Source organism: Aotus nancymaae, unplaced genomic scaffold (assembly GCF_030222135.1).
Source record: "Aotus nancymaae isolate 86718 unplaced genomic scaffold, 86718_ANA_hifiasm-v0.15.2.pri h1tg000286l, whole genome shotgun sequence".
In the NCBI taxonomy this organism is placed as follows: Eukaryota; Metazoa; Chordata; class Mammalia; order Primates; family Aotidae; genus Aotus; species Aotus nancymaae.
Window position 1 is genome coordinate 604,854 of NW_026988701.1, and position 17,339 is coordinate 622,192.

General features: G+C 51.8%; 1 pseudogene; it reads right to left on the reverse strand.

Annotated features, from left to right (window-relative positions):
- Positions 1-8,043: 8,043 nt before the first annotated feature.
- Positions 8,044-16,029, reverse strand: LOC135273138 (NUT family member 2G-like; annotated as a pseudogene).
- Positions 16,030-17,339: the final 1,310 nt, after the last annotated feature.

Below are 17,339 nucleotides of genomic sequence, written 5' to 3' on the forward strand. Positions count from 1 at the left end.
ATATGGCTAGCCAGTTTTCCCAACACCACTTCTTGAACAGGGAATCCTTTCCCCATTGCTTGTTTTTATCAGGTTTGTCAAAGATCAGATGGTTGTAGATATGTTGTGTTGCCTCTGACGCCTCTGTTCTGTTCCATTGGTCTATATCTCTGTTTCGGTACCAGTACCATGCTGTTTCGATTACCGTAGCCTTGTAGTAGAGTTTGATGTCCGGTAGTGTGATGCCTCCCGCTTTGTCCTTTTTGCTTAGAATTGACTTGGCTATGCGGGCTCTCTTTTGGTTCCATATGAAGTTTAAGGTGGTTTTTTCCAGTTCTGCGAAGAAGGTCATTGGTAGCTTGATGGGGATAGCGTTGAATCTGTAAATTACTTTGGGCAGTATGGCCATTTTCACGATAGTGATTCTTCCTAAGCATGAACATGGAATGTTTCTCCATCTGTTTGTGTCCTCTCTTATTTCGTTGAGCAGTGGTTTGTAGTTCTCCTTGAAGAGGTCCTTTACATTCCTTGTTAGTTGTATTCCTAGGTATTTTATTCTCTTTGTAGCAATTGTGAATGGCAGTTCGTTCTTGATTTGGCTCTCTTTAAGTCTGTTATTGGTGTATAGGAATGCCTGTGATTTTTGCACATTGATTTTGTATCCTGAGACTTTGCTGAAGTTGCTTATCAGTTTCAGGAGATTTTGGGCTGAGATGACGGGGTCTTCTAGGTATACAATCATGTCGTCTGCAAATAGAGACAATTTGACTTCCTCCTTTCCTAATTGAATACCCTTTATTTCTTTTTCTTGCCTGATTGCTCTGGCTAGAACTTCCTGTACTATATTGAATAGGAGTGGTGAGAGAGGGCATCCTTTTCCAGTGCCAGACTTCAAGGGGAATGCTTCCAGTTTTTGCCCATTCAGTATGATATTGGCTGTTGGTTTGTCGTAAATAGCTTTTATTATTTTGAGATACGTTCCGTCGATACCTAGTTAATTGAGAGTTTTTAGCATGAAGGGCTGTTGAATTTTGTCGAAGGCCTTCTCTGCCTCAATTGAGATAATCATGTGGTTTTTGTCTTTGGTTCCGTTTATGTGGTGAATTACATTGATAGACTTGCGTATATTAAACCAGCCTTGCATCCCCGGGATGAAGCCTGCTTGATCATGGTGGATAAGCTTTTTGATGTGCTGTTGCAGTCGGCTTGCCAGTATTTTATTGAAGATTTTTGCATCTATGTTCATCATGGATATTGGCCTGTAGTTTCCTTTTCTTGTTGAGTCTCTGCCGGGTTTTGGTATCAGGATGATGTTGGTCTCATAAAATGATTTGGGAAGGATTCCCTCTTTTTGGATTATTTGGAATCGTTTCAGTAGGAATGGTACCAGTTCCTCTTTGTATGTCTGGTAGAATTCGGCTGTGAACCCATCTGGACCTGGGCGTTTTTTGGGTGGTAGGCTCTTAATTGCTGCCTCGACTTCAGACGACCTTGTTATTGGTCTATTCAGGGTTTCGACTTCTTCCTGGTTTAGGCTTGGGAGGAGGCAAGTGTCCAGGAATTTATCCATTTCTTCCAGGTTTTCTAGTTTATGTGCATAGAGTTGTTTGTGATAATCTCTGATGACGGTTTGAATTTCTGTGGCATCTGTGGTGATATCCCCTTTATCATTTTTTATTGCATCTATTTGGTTATTCTCTCTTTTCTTTTTTTTTTTTTATTAATCTGGTTACTGGTCTATTTTGTTGATCTTTTCAAAAAACCAGCTCCTGGATTTATTGATTTTTTTTTTGTAGGGTTTTTCGTGTCTCTATCTCCCATCAGTTCTGCTCTGATCTTATTTATTTCTTGTCTTCTGCTAGGTTTTGAGTTTTTTTGATCTTGCTCCTCTAGCTCTTTCAATTTTGACGATAGGGTGTCAATTTTAGATCTCTCCTTTCTTCTCATGTGGGCACTTATTGCTATATATTTTCCTCTAGAGACGGCTTTAAATGTGTCCCAGAGATTCTGGTATGTGGTGTCTTTGTTCTCGTTGGTTTCGAAGAGCATCTTTATTTCCGCCTTCATTTCGTTGTTTATCCAGTCAACATTCAGGAGAAAGTTGTTGATTTTCCATGAGGCTGTGCGGTTCTGGGTTGGTTTCTGAATTCTGAGTTCTAACTTGATTGCACTGTGGTCCGAGAGACTGTTTGTTATATGGTTTCCGTTCTTTTGTATTTGCTGAGGGGTGATTTACTTCCAATTATGTGGTCAGTTTTTGAGTAAGTGTGATGTGGTGCTGAGAAGAATGTATATTCTGTGGATCTGGGGTGGAGAGTTCTGTAAATGTCTATTAGGTTTGCTTGTTCCAGTCTGAGTTCAAGCCCTGGATGTCCTTGTTAATTTTCAGTCTCGTCGATCTGTCTAATATTGACAATGGTGTGTTGAAGTCTCCCACTATTATTGTGTGGGAGTCTAGATCTCTTTGTAAGTCTTTAAGAACTTGCCTTATGTATCTGGGTGCTCCTGTATTAGGTGCATATATATTTAGGATCGTTAGCTCTTCTTGTTGCATTGATCCTTTTACCATTATGTAATGTCCTTCTTTGTCTCTTTTGATCTTTGTTGCTTTCAAGTCTATTTTGTCAGAGGTGAGAATTGCAGCTCCGGCTTTTTTTTTGCTCTCCATTTGCTTGGTAAATCTTCCTCCATCCCTTTATTTTGAGCCTTTGTGTATCCTTGCATGTGAGGTGGGTTTCCTGGATACAGCACACTGATGGGTTTTGGCTTTTTATCCAATTTGCCAGTCTGTGTCTTTTGATTGGGGCATTTAGTCCGTTTACATTTAGGGTTAATATTGTTAGGTGTGAATTTGATCCTGTCATTTTGATGCTAGCTGGCTGTTTTGCCCACTGGTTGATGCTCTTTACCATTTCGTGTGTTTTTGGAGTGGCTGGTACTGGTTGTTCTTTTCTGTGTGTAGTGCCTCCTTGAGGAGCTCTTGTAAAGCTAGTGTGGTGGTGATGAAATCTCTGAGTACTTGCTTGTTCACAAAGGATTTTATTTTTCCTTCACTTAGGAAGCTTAGTTTGGCTGGATATGAAATTCTGGGTTGGAAGTTCTTTTCTTTAAGGATGTTGAATATCGGCCCCCACTCTCTTCTGGCCTGTAGGGTTTCTGCTGAGAGATGTGCTGTGAGTCTGATGGGCTTCCCTTTGTGGGTAACCCGACCTTTCTCTCTGGCTGCCCTTAGTATTGTCTCCTTCATTTCAACCCTGGTGAATCTGACGATTATGTGCCTTGGGGTTGCTCTTCTAGAAGAGTATGTATCTTTGTGGTGTTCTCTGTATTTCCTGGACTTGAATATTGGCCTGCCTTGCTAGGTTGGGGAAGTTTTCCTGGATAATATCCTGAAGAGCATTTTCCAGCTCGGATACATTCTCTTCATCACATTCAGGTACACCTATCAAACGTAGATTAGGTCTTTTCACATAGTCCCATATTTCTTGTTGACTTTGTTCATTCCTTTTTACGCTGTTTTCTCTAATCTTGCCTTCTTGTTTTATTTCATCGAGTTGATCTTCGACCTCTGATATCCTTTCTTCTTCTTGATCAGTTCCGCTGTTGAAACTTGTGCATGCTTCGCGAAGTTCTCGTGTTGTGTTTTTCGGCTCCCATCAGTTCACTCCTATTCCTCTCTAAGTTGTCCATTCTCGTTAGCATTTCATCAAGTCTTTTTTCAAGGTTCTTAGTTTCTTTGCATTGGGTTCGAACATGTTCTTTTAGCTCGCGGAAGTTTCTTATTATCCACTTTCTGAAAGCTGATTCTGTCATTTCATCACACTCATTCTCCATCCAGTCTTGTTCCCTTGCTGGTGAGGAGTTGTGCTCCCTTGGAGGAGGAGAGGTGTTGTGGTTTCTGGTGTTTTCATCCTTTTTGCACTGGTTTCTTCCCATCTTTGTGGATTTATCCACCTATCGACTTTGTAGTTGCTGTCTTTCTGATTTTGGTAATTTTAAGTCTGCGGCAGCAGAACTCATAAACCCCTTTTTTCTTTCCCCAGGTGTTCTGTCCCGGGGAGTTAGGGCTGTATGATTTTCCGCTGTCTTGCTGCCGTTTTTCCTGCCCACAAGGTGGCAGCCTAGTCACACTCAGCCTGCAGAGGCTTCGCTGAGCTGCTGTGGGCTCCGCCCAGCTTCCGTGTGAACTTCCCTGCAGTCCTGTTTATATGGGTGTAGTTAGAACTGCTTCCGCTATGTTGGCCCGCCCCTGTAGTGACGGAGTCTCTGTAGTGGCGGGTTGCCTTGGTTGCTGCAAATTGCCCTGGGAACTGCAGGGTGTTTCCGTAATGGAGGACGCCCCTCCTCCACAGAGCTGGACCATCCCGGGTTCAGTTGTGTTTCCCGTGGCGCGTTTTTGCCCGGGAATCTCCTGGCTTGACTCCCCGTTTCAGCTCCCCTTGCTGGCTTAGAGGGGACTCAGTCTCACTCACTCTGCACATGGAGCCGCTGCCCCGGGGAGCAGGTCGAGCGGCCGCGCCGGTCAAACCAGCGGCGCTGGCGACCCGTGGGGCTCCTCCGCCTGTGAATCCCCTGGTCTGTGGGCAGTAAAAATCCATCTGGAAATGCGGCGTCCACTCACCCTCTGCACTTTCTCTTGGAGCTGCAATCCCGAGTTCCTCCTAACCGGCCATCTTGGATCGATCCCTCTCTTTTTAGTTATAAATTTTGAATTAGATTCTGTGTTTTTGGAGAGATTTTCCATACGTGGTGGAAGTGTTTTTAATCTTGGTAAATATGGATTATTTGTCTATTTTATCACGTTCGTCGGAAAGCTATACCGAGAACATTTTGATGTTTTAAAGGCTTTCACTCTCCGATGACTTGTGTGAAAGACGACGTACATACTAAAACGGGAATGCCTGTCTTTTTTTCTATTGGAATTTTCAGGAGGGAATTCTGTGCAATCTGAAAAGATTGATGGAGGTTACAGTAATTGCTTTCTACATCGCTTTTGTTAAGCAGTGAAAATTAGACCCACTTGGAGATTTAGACCTGGACACACTGAGTTTTTGAACACTCTCGAAGTGCAATTTGGGAAAGGGCAGGTGAAATGAGGCTTCTTCCAACCTCCCACTTCCCTCCTCAGCTTGGTTAACAGGCAAACACCAAAATTTGGTAATAGCTGGTAATTTACAGAACGTTGGTTATCACATTTGATAATTATATGTTAAGGTTGTACAATATGTGTATGTCAGAGTTAGGGGTAGTAGGTCATAGAGTCTCATGAAAAATACAACTTCTATATAATCTTCTGAGTAGCGAGATGGTAAGTGTTACGACGGTTATGAATTGTCCAGGCAGTAGGGCCGGTATATGTCTTCAGTCATGTTTTTACGCCTGCAATCCAGGAAACAGTGTAAATGGATGTTTCCTGAAACAGCCATAGTCGCCTGCCAACATGCCCAGCTAATTTTTGTATTTTTAGTGGAGACAGTGTTTCACCCAACTTGGCCAGGCTGATCTTGAACTCCTGACCTCGTGATCCACCTGCCTCAGTTTCCCAAAGTGCTGGGATTACAGGCGTGAGCTACCGTGCCTGGCCGAGATTTATCATCTCTGTGTGCTGGTAACAATTCTAGCCTTCTCTTTTAGCTACTTTGAAATATACAATCCGTATTTGCTAACATATTGCAAATACGTCGCACCATTGCACTCCAAGCCTGAGCTAACTATGGTGACCGTACTCTGCTATAGAACGTTAGAACTTACTGTTTCTAACTGTATGTTTGTACCCGTTAACCAACCTCTCTTCCTCACCCCCATCCCTTCCCAGCCTCTGATACCTGTCATTGTATTCTTTGTTTCCATGAGGTCAACTTTTTTTTTGTTGTCGTTGTTGTTTTTAGCTCCCACATGTTTGTGAGAATGTGTGATGTTTTTCTTCCTATGGCTGGCCTGGCTTATTTCACTTAACATAATGACCTGCAGCTTCATCCATGTTGCTGCAAACAAGGTGATTTCATGTTTTTTTCTGGCTGAATAGCGTTCCATCGTGTATATATGCCACGCTTTCCTTGTCTGCTCATTGTTGGATACTTGGGTCGATTCCATATCTTTGCTGTTGTCAATAGCGCTGTGATAAACATGTGAGTGTATACTGATTTGATATACCGATTTCTTTTATGTTGGTTAAATAGCCAGTAGTGGGATGGCTGGATCAAGTAGTGGTTTTGTTTTTAGTATTTTGAGAAATCTCCATACTGGTTTTCATAACGACGTTACTAATTTCCAGTCCCGCCTCAGTGTGTAAGAGTTCCCTTTCCTCCGCATCATGTCAGCATCCGCTGTTTGTATTTTTAAGAATAGTTATCCTAGCTGTGGTGAGGTGGTAGGTATCTCGTTGTAGTTTTGATTGGCACTTACCTGGTGATTACTGATGTGATCATTTTTTCATATATCAGTTGGCCATTTGTATGTTTTTTGATGTCCTTTGCCCGTTTTTTAGTGGGATTATTTGTTGTTTTTCATCGTTGGTTATTTGAGCTCGTTACGTATTCTGGATTTTAGTCCTTTGTCGTGAACAGTTTGCACACGTCGTTTCCCATTCAGCAGGTTGTCTCTTTGCTCTGTCGTTTGTTTCCTTTGCTGTGCAGAAGCTTATTGAAAGAGATGGATGGAGCATGGTGGCTCACGCCTGTAATCCCAGCACTTTGGGAGGCTGAAGCGGGTGGATTACCCGAGATCGGGAGTTTGAGACCAGCCCGGCCAACGTAGTGAAACCCCATGTTTACAAATAATGGCGAAAAATTAGCTGGGTGAGATGGTGGGCGTCTCCTGGTTTCAAGCAATTCTCCTGCCTCAGCCTCCCAAGTAGCTGGGACTACAGGAGCATGCCACTATGCCTGGATCATTATTTTTTTCTTTTTTTTTTTTTTTTGGTAGGAGTTTTGCTCTTGCCGCCCAGGCTGGAGTGCAATGGCGCCATCTGGGCTCACTGCAACCTCTGCCTCCCAGGTTCAAGTGATTATCCTGCCTCAGCAGCTGGGATTAGCCCAGCTAATTTATTTTTATTTTTATTTTTGAGGTGGAGTTTTGCCGTTGTTGCCCAGGCTTGAGTACAATGGTGCTATCCCGGCTCACTGCAACATCCACCTCTTGGGTTCAAATCTGTGTCTGCATCAGTTCCACACAAGAGTTCCGTCATCATATGGGAAGGGAATCATAGGTGTGGGGGCCTCCATGCAGGACCCCGTGTGCCCCGAGGCCAGTCCCTGTGACAGCCGCAGCAAGGAGCATCTGCTTCCGCCAGTTGGACAAGATTCTTTCCTGACCAGAAACCAGCAGAAGGACTTCCCCTGCTCCCCACACACCGTCGTATCCCAAACACACCTGTGTGGACGGATGCCTCGACATCTCCCCTCGGCCCAGGGCCTGAGCTCTTCCTGATGAGGGTTAAGCAAGAGTGACCGCCTCTCCCCGTGTCCATGTTGCGGGCAGCTGCCTTCTCCTCAGCTCCCACGGGGCAGAACAAGAGCCAGCCAGCTCTCAACATCCCAGGATTTTCCAGGGATGCTGATAACTAAAGCAGTCAGGGCCTTGTGAGTGGTTGGTGGGAGGGATCAGGGTCTCCTCAGCATCCGTCAGTTCCTGGAGCATCTGAAGGGGCAGCCTACACCTGGAGGAAGGCGTGGGGCTGGCCCCCGTGGGTACCCAGTGCCTGGCATCTCCCAGGCCCTCTGTACTCCCTCACAGACCCCCTCCACTGAGCAGCACAGCCCTGAGGACAGAGGCAGCAGCCCGGAGAGCATTTCCAACACAACTGTGTTTATTCAGATTTACACATGAGCCCTCCAAGGTTTTGCTCCCCGCCCCCTACCCCTAGGCCCTCCCTTCCGGTTGAGCCACCCTCTCCCTCCCCTCCCTCCTGCCCCTTCCTTCCCCCACCCTCCCCCATCAAGCTAAGGCCCAGCAAGATCAGCACTGGGGGAGAAGTCTTTGCTTTGAGGCACCTGATGGCCTGAGGGTCCGAGAGTTGAGAGCCCCACCCTTGGGGATTGGCACCAGAGAGCCTGCCCTGTCCCTCTACTGACTACAATGCTGCATTTTCTTCCTCTTAGAGAAGAAGGGGTCACCCTTTCTCTTTTTAGACTGCGAGGGGCCACCCAGCCCCCAAGCCAGGGACTGCGCCCCAGAGACTCTGAGCCCAGGCCTTAGGTGGGGCATCTGAACAGGGGATGGGCCTCTGAAGAGAGCTCGCTTCTTGGACTTGGTGGCAGGAGCGGGTGCTGGGCTGAGGTCTCTTCTCTTTACAGATTGGGACTGAAGAGCGCCCTGGGGTTCCCGCCCTTCTAGGCTGAGAAGGCCCGAGGCAGGGACAGGGCTCTGGGACAGCTTCCAGGGCCACAGCCTGTAGTTGGTACCCACGGCAGAAACTATGCCAGGGATTTCCCTCTCCTCCTCACTTGACCCCTTAGACAGCCTGCGTGACTCCTGACAGCAGAGGCTCCAGGGAGACCCCAGGTGTCCTTGGTCCCCACACCTGGGCAGGTGGGTCTATGGTCCTGGGGAGGAGAGTCTGGCCGGGCAGCCCTCAGCCAGCGGGAATCCAGTCTCTCCAAAACCACAACAGGGTTTATGGACCTGACCATCCCAGTGCGCACCCTGCCTCGTCCCTGAGGGTCCCGGGAAGCCCTCTGGGGGGTGGGTCTGTGATCCTGGGAAGGAGAGTTTGGCAGGGCAGCCCTCGGCCTGTGAGAATCCAGCCTCTCCAAAAGCACAACAGGGTTTTTGGACCTGGCCATCCCAGTGCACACACTGCCTTGTCTCTGAGCGTCCCGGGCAGCCGTCTGGGGTGGGCAGGCCAGGCACATCTCTCTCTGCTCCTTGGCCCGCTGCAGACTTAGAAGAGATTGAGTCCAGCTGGGTGGTGCCATGACTAGGGACTGCCCTCTCACACCGTTCCTCCTTCAAGGATAGGAGGTGCTTCTCTGCTACCTGCGGGAGTAAAGGGGGCACTTACTGGCTCTGCCTCAAGTGTGAACAGGGCCCAGGGTGGTGAAGACCAAGGCGCTTGGGTGGCAGGCAGGGAAGCCTGAGGCAGCTGGGCTTCCTGTCAAAGACAGAGGGTGTGGCTCCGCTGGGCATCCCGCTGGGCCTCACTGCAGTTTGCATCCTGACTCCCCTCCCTGGCTCCTCTCCATCCTACTCCATCTGAACCCGCACCTCCCCGCCTCGGAGTGGCTCCCCAAGAAGCCGAGCATCCCCCGCAGGGTGGGGTGGACAATCAGGTGGGGCTTATGTGCCGGGTCCCTCCTGCCCCCAGGGTACCTGGGTTCCCCTCCCTCCCTGCTCTACCTGGGCAAGGGTGAGTCCTTCCTCCTGCTCCAGCTCCTGGCTTAGGGCCAAGAAATCCATGTGTGGATCTGGGGAAAGCAATTCTTCCAGGAATCGGGGGTGAATGACGGCCTCCACCTGGAAACAGAAGGGAGACGGTGTGAGCTTCCCGGGCAGGGAGTAACCTGGAGCCAAGGACACCTGGAGGAGATGCAGAAAGCAGTGAGCGCCCCGTCCCCACCCTTCTGGAGCTGTCTCATATCATGGCGACCACAGCTACACACACAGACCATAGACCTGGTAGCGTACACACATGCAGACAGAGACACACAAACCACACACAGACACACAAAGAGACCCACATATGGCACAGGAAAATGGGCACAAGTAATTTCCACACTCCACACTCACGCCCACACAGACACAGAGTAACCGATCACAGACACAAAGACACAGACACAATCACATACGCAGACAGTCAAATCGATGGCAACACACACAGCCATCTACTGCGGAGGAGCTAAGGAACAGAGCTTAATTCCAAGGACCTGTGAGTGCCACCCCCTCGAATTCTGCAGACTCCAGCACTTGAGGCTAGCCCACCTTGGTGATGAAGTCTTTCTGGGAACACAGATTGTCAGCGTAGCTCAGGACACCTGGGTCTAGAAGCATCCCGTCCCCTTCCTGCTCCACTTCGCCCTCTTCCCATTCTCCGTTGAGCTCCCCCATGGCCCCAACGGGAGGCCCCAGCAGCTCCTGTACGATGTCCACATACTCCTGCACCACTTCAGGGGGGATCTCCTCGGGGGCCTTGGTCTCCGCTGGCTGCTGCGGCCTGGGTGATGTCAGGTGGGCCTTGGTCTCCGCTGGCCGCTGGGGCCTGGGTGGTGGCAGGCAGGCAGGTGGGGCCTTGGGGCCGGCCTTGCTGGGAAGGTACACTGAGGCAGGGAGGGAGGAGGATGGGCGTGGTGAGGGCTGCTCCTCCTGCCTGCATCACACAGGGGAGGGCAGGGCTCAGGGAGCTGAAGTGGGTCCCAGCTGGGTCAGGACCACCTAAACCACAGCGCCCCTGGAAGAGACGCCACAGGAGGGGCACATGTGAGACAGCATCCTTTTGGAGGAAGCTTGGAGTCACTGATATATGCTGAGTACTCCACCCGCTCATCCCTGCTTCCTGGGCAGATTGTTGAGTTTTGGAATGGCGAGGGGAGAGAGTAGCTAGGAAACCTGACCAGGTGAATACCCACTTGATGAGCACGGGCCGCCCAGCCCCCCAGCTCCCCTGAGCTGTCTTGTTGGAAGGAACAAATCCCTCTCTTGAAGGGAGGCATGGGGTGTGGGGACAGTGGCCTCCCTCGGCCCCTCTGGACTTTGCCGTGGCTCCTGTGGGAATGTGGGAAGCCATACCTGGCTGCTTGACCACCTCAGGGGCCGACGGTCCCTGAGGTTCAAGCCTCGGCAGGGCTGGAGGAGGCAGGCACTGGGGCCCCTTCATCCACTGCGACTTCTGAATCTGCATCTCCTCCTCAGCCTCAAACTCCAGGAACCTGGGGTGAAGAAGGTGTAGGCCATCCTGAGAGGGTCCAGGCCCTCTGCCCCCAGGACCAGGCAGCAGCCGATGGCAGGGATGGGAAGGCATGCCTCAGGCAGGCTGTCCAGGCCCTCCTTGGGGCCCATCCCCCAGTCCCAGAGGGAACTACTCCCAGAGTTCTGGGCTCTCCCTCCCTCACCCGGCCCCTGCAGAGCCCATGGCATCAACAGGGCTTTCTGACTTAAGTCAGGGCCACGAGGCCCAGGAGGGCACCAGGGGTGGGGTTTATGGCAGAAGGCGTCCATGATGTTGCCCAGTTGCATGAGTCCTGAGGTTGGGACTGTGGGTCCCTGAAGGATAACCCAGGAAGATGAAGCGTGGGAGACCCCGGTCGGGAGGAAGCAAAAGCTGGGTGCAAAAGACAGGGCCCCTTTCCCCTGAGGCTGCCATCTTTCTGTCTTAAGGGAAGGGACTACGAGGAGCAAAGGCGGGCAGGCCAGAGATGGGTCTCATGGTGTCCTGGACGCAGGTCTCCCCTGACCCAGCGCAGGTTTCTCCAATCCTGGCCAGGCTGGGATGGGCGAAAACCGACTTCTGGCCACTGCTGTGAAGAGAGTGCACCCCGCTCTGTCTATAGTCCCCAGCGCCCCTTCTCCCCATCCTCACAGCTGGCAGTGATCTCCTTTGGGCTGTGATGCTGGCTCCTCCGTCCCTGACCCTTAGTGTCTGGCAGGGGTTGGCCCGAGGCCAAGCAGGGCGTGGCTTCCCACCAGGGCCGGATAGAGACCCCAGAGCACTCCAGGAGGGAGGAGCAGCTTCCTGAGGGAGTCAGGGGCCCAGGAGGGCCTTCGTTTGTCCTCACCCTCCTCATGCTCCACACTGAGAAGCCACCATGGCCATCCGGCTTCTGTCACCCTCTGTCACCCTGCCATGTGGGCTCTGCCCCTGCACCCCAGACTCACTTTCCCGCCATCTAGTAGAAGATCATCCGGTCAAACGTGCTCGTGTGCTGCCATTCCTGCACGGCTCGCCACAGTCCCTCCTCCAGGATCATGGTGGGCTTCCGCCGGGCCAGGGATCTGAGAACTGGGCTGTAAGGCAGTGCAGTCAGTCCCAGTCCATAAGCCCACCCTCCGTCCCAAGCCCACTGGTCCCAACACCCGGCCCCTGTCCCCCCCACACATGTCCTGCCATCTGTCCCTGTCCTGTTCTCCCCCACGTGGGCAGGATATGCCCCCAAGATCAGTCATCAACACAAGCCACCGGCTGGTCTCTCCAACTGCCCCTCGAGTCCTCAGTGTTACAGTGTTGACAAATGAACTCAGTACTATGTGTGGAACATGAGTGTCCCCGGCATTCCTGTGCTGAAGCCCTAATCCGTCCGTGGTGTGTCAGTTCTTGGAGTTAATCAGGGTTAGAGCAGGTCATGAGGGTGAGTTCCCATCATGGCATCCGAGCCCCGATAAGGGCAGTAGGAGACACCAGGGCTCTCCCTCTCACCCGCAAGAGGACACAGCCAGAGGCAGCCCTCTCCACCCAGGACACCAATATGCTGTTGCTTTGATCTGGTACTTCCGATCTCTGGAACTGGGAGACGTGAGTGTGTCCTGATAAAGCACCCAGTCTATAGGATTAGTAATGGCGGAGCCCGAGCTGACTGAGACAGCGCACACACAGAATGACCGGGGAGCGAGGGTTAACATGCAGGTTCCAAGGCCCCAGGACTGAGCATTTAACCAGCTTTCTGGAGACTCTGGAGCAAGGCAGCCCCTGGGGATGCAGCCTCAGAGTCCTGGAGACGAGTAGAAAGCAGAACTAAAGCAGAACGGCATTGAAGCCCACTCCACGCCAAGCCTGTGAGCCTGGGGCAACTCTACTCCACGAATCAGGGTCCCCAGTGCACTGGGACTCAGCTCCAAGGGAGAATGCAACCAGTTCCAGGATGCAGGGGCAGCAAGATTTTTTGGGACAAAGATGGGGCCTCCTTACACCTACACCCTGGGCAGGGGACTTGCCTAGGGGAGTGGCTAGTGTGTTGCCTGGTGGATGTGCTCAAGCTCCCGTGGAGTACGGGTTTGCTCATCAGCGGGGGACACAGGATCACGGAGGCACCGCAGGATGGAGAGAGGCAGAACTGGGACTGAATCGACAAACTCTCAGATGCTGGCATTGCTGCCTCAGTCACCACAGTCCGTGGCCCTGGGCTGCTGGGCTCGTGATGCCCTCAGAGCCATCACTGGAGCCCGTGGCTTTGGGGAACACTGTCCTAGATAGCCTAGTCCTGATAACGATAGCAGTAGGGACAGTAATCATTAACAGTTATCATGTAACGTGTCCCAGCATGTGCCGGGCACTGTGCTGTGTGCCTCATGTGTGAGCTCAAGTCACCTCTTCACCATCCTCTGAATGAAGGAACGTCGTCCCTTTTTCTAGAAGGGATCGAGGGCAAAGCTGCAAATACCTGCCCAGTAAGGATTGGCTGGACTCACGGGACAGTGAGGGGCAGGTGAGATGAGGGCCCTGAGAGTCTGTCCTGAGCGGCAGCCAGATGAATGTTGCCGAAAATGTGCCCTTCCATAGCTCAACCTGTCGCCTTCAAGACTACCCTGCAAGCTCCCCTGAACAGCGTGACCTTCCGTCCATCCAGCAGCCTCTTTATGGGTGAGCTTCAGGGTGAGCTCCGGTGCCCCGAGGACACTCACATGAAGAAACAGGAAAGCGCTTCCGTGTTCGGACTCTGGGGAAGGTGCCTCCGGGCCAGGGGCTTGTAGTGCTGCCAGAGTCGGAAGTTCTCATACACGCTCTGGGGGTTGCAGGAGTTGTCTGGCGGGGCCTTCGCCTGGGAGGGAGCCAGGCTGCCCTCTCCATGAACCCCTTGTGACCATGGACGAGCATTCCCTGGAGCCATGATGGGGCCCAGCTGGGGAGCAGGTGGTGGTGCTGGAGGAGGAAGGCCCTGGGACCAGCCTCCGTCACAGGCCTGGGTGCCCCCAATGATGTGGACAGCCATAGCGGGCACCACAGGGACAGCTGCCAGGGGTGAGGGAAGTGGACATGCCACTCCCTCACAGATGGCACCTGGAGCCTGCCAGACGAGGGGAGCCTGAGGTAGGACCAAGGTCTGTGCCTGAGGGGCCTTCACAGGCCCCACTTCTGTCTTCATCTGGACAAGGACGTTGGAAGCCCGGGCCCAAATGAGGCCTTGGCCATCCTGTCCTGCCACCAGAGGGGTCCTGGGGAAGGCAGACAGCACCGGAGGGCCGCCTGGAGGAACCACTGCCGTCACGAGTTGCGGCCCATCTGCTGGGCCAGGAGCAGGTGTGGCAAAGGACAGAGCCGTGAACACTGGCATGGAGGCGCCAGGGTTCTTGGTGACACCCGGTTCCAGCTCTGGGCATGCTGTGGAGATGAAGGAAAGAGGTGAATGAGCTGGGGTCTCCAGGTCTGCCCTAGTCACTGGGGAATCAGAGGGGTGTCGTACAACTGAGGGCATGTGACAGGGAAACTGCAGCTTGCAAGTGTCCCTGATTGTGCATCGCATGCTCTGTTCCTCCGTAGGAGGGTCCCTTCACTAGAGAGCCTGGCAGTTAACCCAGATTGCACCACTGCATTCTAGCCTGTGTGACAGAGCAAGACTCCGTCTTGAAAAAGAAACAATGAAAGAAAACCACTGGATGGAAATCTCTCCCAAGCCAGCACCCTGTGAGCCCTGAAGAGAACCCATACGCATCACACCCAGTGTGCAACTGATTGTTCTGGCACCATGCCCAGCAAGTGCTAAACATGGGTCAGAGTCAGGCGACACTTTCCTCAGTGCTCGGTGGTCCTGGCTGCCACTCAGGAAGCTCCGTTGCCAGGGAGCAGGTCTGAGAAGCAGTGGTGGAGTTCCCTGAGATACTGTCATTGCACAGCCAGCAAGAGCGGCACACGATTAGAGCACAGCCAGCAAGCGGTGAGCAGTGGGGCTGTCGGGGGGGAGGGGGGGTGTCTGGAGATTTTCACAGCTGCTGGTCATGTTACGGTAGGTCGTGGGACAACGAGCCCATCTCTGGTCCTTTTCCTTTGAGCTCCCAATAACTGAATAGGGTGACCAACCAAGAACCAGAGGTTCTTGGGCCACAGGCCAGGTGTGGCAAAGTTGTCTGGAGCTCATCCCTGTTCGCTAGGACTTCATGCAGTCTCCAGTCAAGGGGAACAGGGATACAGCACATGCACCTCATCAGTCAGGACACACATCCTAACTTGAATAATAATAATAAGAGGACCATCTTCCTCTTTGTGTGCTACTCTCCTTTCTCTACTGAAAAGGAAAGCAGTCTTTCCAGACCTTTCCACTGAGAACCAGCAAGAGTCCACACCTGTCCCCTGTTCATGAGGTAGTAGACATGGAATAGAGGCAAATTGTTGATCTCCACAGAAACACAAAGTGCAGAGGACAGGCCGTGAGCTAGCAGACAAGAGGAAGTGGGTCTGAAGACCTGCGCTTCCACAAAAGGACGAACAATTCAGAACAACCTGGGAAGCCCAGGCCGTGTTGCCTGAACTTCCCCACTGCCCCCACCCCTGTTAAAGCCAACAGGTACCTGAACTGACTGAGAAGCCACCTCTGGGGAGCAAGCTGAGAGGCTGCGGCAGTTACAGTAGCCCCAGGCTCGCCCACCCAGAGGCTGTCACTGCATGCTCTGTCCCAGCCATCACACCCAACAGTCGTCTCTGGCTGAGACGACTTCTCCTCACTCCTCCCTAAGATCTAGAAAAGTCCAGTCCAAATCCCTCTGAACACTATGGAAGGGCACCGTCCAGCTGCCCGAAGACATAACACAGGGCTCAGGCTTGCCCGCCATCTTCACTGGGCCACCGGCACAACACGATCCCACCACTCCCTACAAACACACGGTGACGTGACCTGTCCCCCTCTAGAAAGAATCAGTACATCCACTCCATCCTTTCCCCTACACGGTGTATTCCCCCAGGCATCTTGGTCCACCTCCAAGGAGCCGTCCTCCCTAACCACAGACTCAGGGTGCCATGGCCCTCTCCAGGTGTGATGTCTTTGGGGACATCCAGTGCTCCCTCCGTCCTCGACACTAGCCCTATCAGCTGTCCCTGGGGCAGTGTCAAATTTGAATTCCCAAGGATTTGAAACGTGACAGAGACTTGGATAATGCCCCTGTCCCTACAGACTCACCTCCATTTGAAGCCATCCCCTCAGGCTGGGTGCTGATCACCGCTGTCTGACAGTTTCCACGATGAGAAAAGTCAAGAGCAGGACCCAGAGAGTGACCTGCCTCAACAGATTCTCCTGAGTTCAGGTAGGTCCGGTAAAATTTGAAAGTAAAGCAGTTTAGAACTTAGGACCCCAGGGGGAGGGGCAGTGCAGCAGGTACTGGAAGGGGTGGGGGACATTCTGTGAAGGGCTCCAGCCAATAGGAAAGAACTGAGAATCCCTTCCAGCTGGAGGGCAGCAGCGCAGACTGTGTGCACCTCTTCAGGCAACTTTTTTTTTTTTTTTTTCCTTGGGACGGAGTTTCGCTCTTGTTACCCAGGCTGAAGTGCAATGGCACGATCTCGGCTCACTGCAACCTCTGCCTCCTGGGTTCAGGCAATTCTCCTGCCTCAGCCTCCTGAGTAGCTGGGATTACAGGCACGCGCCACCATGTCCAGCTAATTTTCTTTTTGTATTTTTAGTAGAGACAGGGTTTCACCATGTTGACCGGGACGGTCTCCATATCTTGACCTCGTGATCCACCCGCCTCGACCTCCCAAAGTGCTGGCATTACAGGCGTGAGCACCTGCACCCAGCTAAGAGCACTAATTCCTAACTCCCCTGTGTTTGGGGCCCAAGGTGGGTTTGCAGTTTGAAGTCTGCTGAGGTGAGCCTCTTCTCTAGGAGATGGGGGCTCCTTCCCTTCCTCCACATCCCATTTCGTTTTTTTTTTTTTTTTTTTTTTTTTTTTGGAGACAGGGTCTCCCTCTGTCAGCCAGGCTGGAATGCAGTGACGTGATCTCAGCTCACTGCAACCTCCGCCTTCCGGCTTCAAATGATTCTCCTCCCTCAGCCTCCCAAGAACCTGGGATCACAGGCATGTGCCACGATGCCCGGCTACATTTTGTAGTTTTAGTAGAGATGAAGTTTCACCATGTTGGCCAGGCTGGTCTTGAACTCCTAACCTCAGGCCTTGGCCTCTGAAAGTGCTGGGATTACAGGCGTGAGCCACTATGCCCTGCCCCTCTGGGTCCCATTTCTGAGAGGAGACCCCAGGTCCATCTGGAACATTCCTCAGATCTGAAACTGTCAACAGGCTAATTTAGTCCTTAAAAATCTTACATAATACCAAGCACAGTGGCTCACGCCTGTAATCCCAACACAATGGGAGGCCAAGATGGGTGGATCACCTGATGTCGGAAGTTGAAGACCAGCCTGGCCAACATGGTGAAACCTCTTTCTACCAAACATACAAAAATTAGCTGGGCGTGGTTGCGTGTGCCTGTAATCCTAGCTACTTGGGAAGCT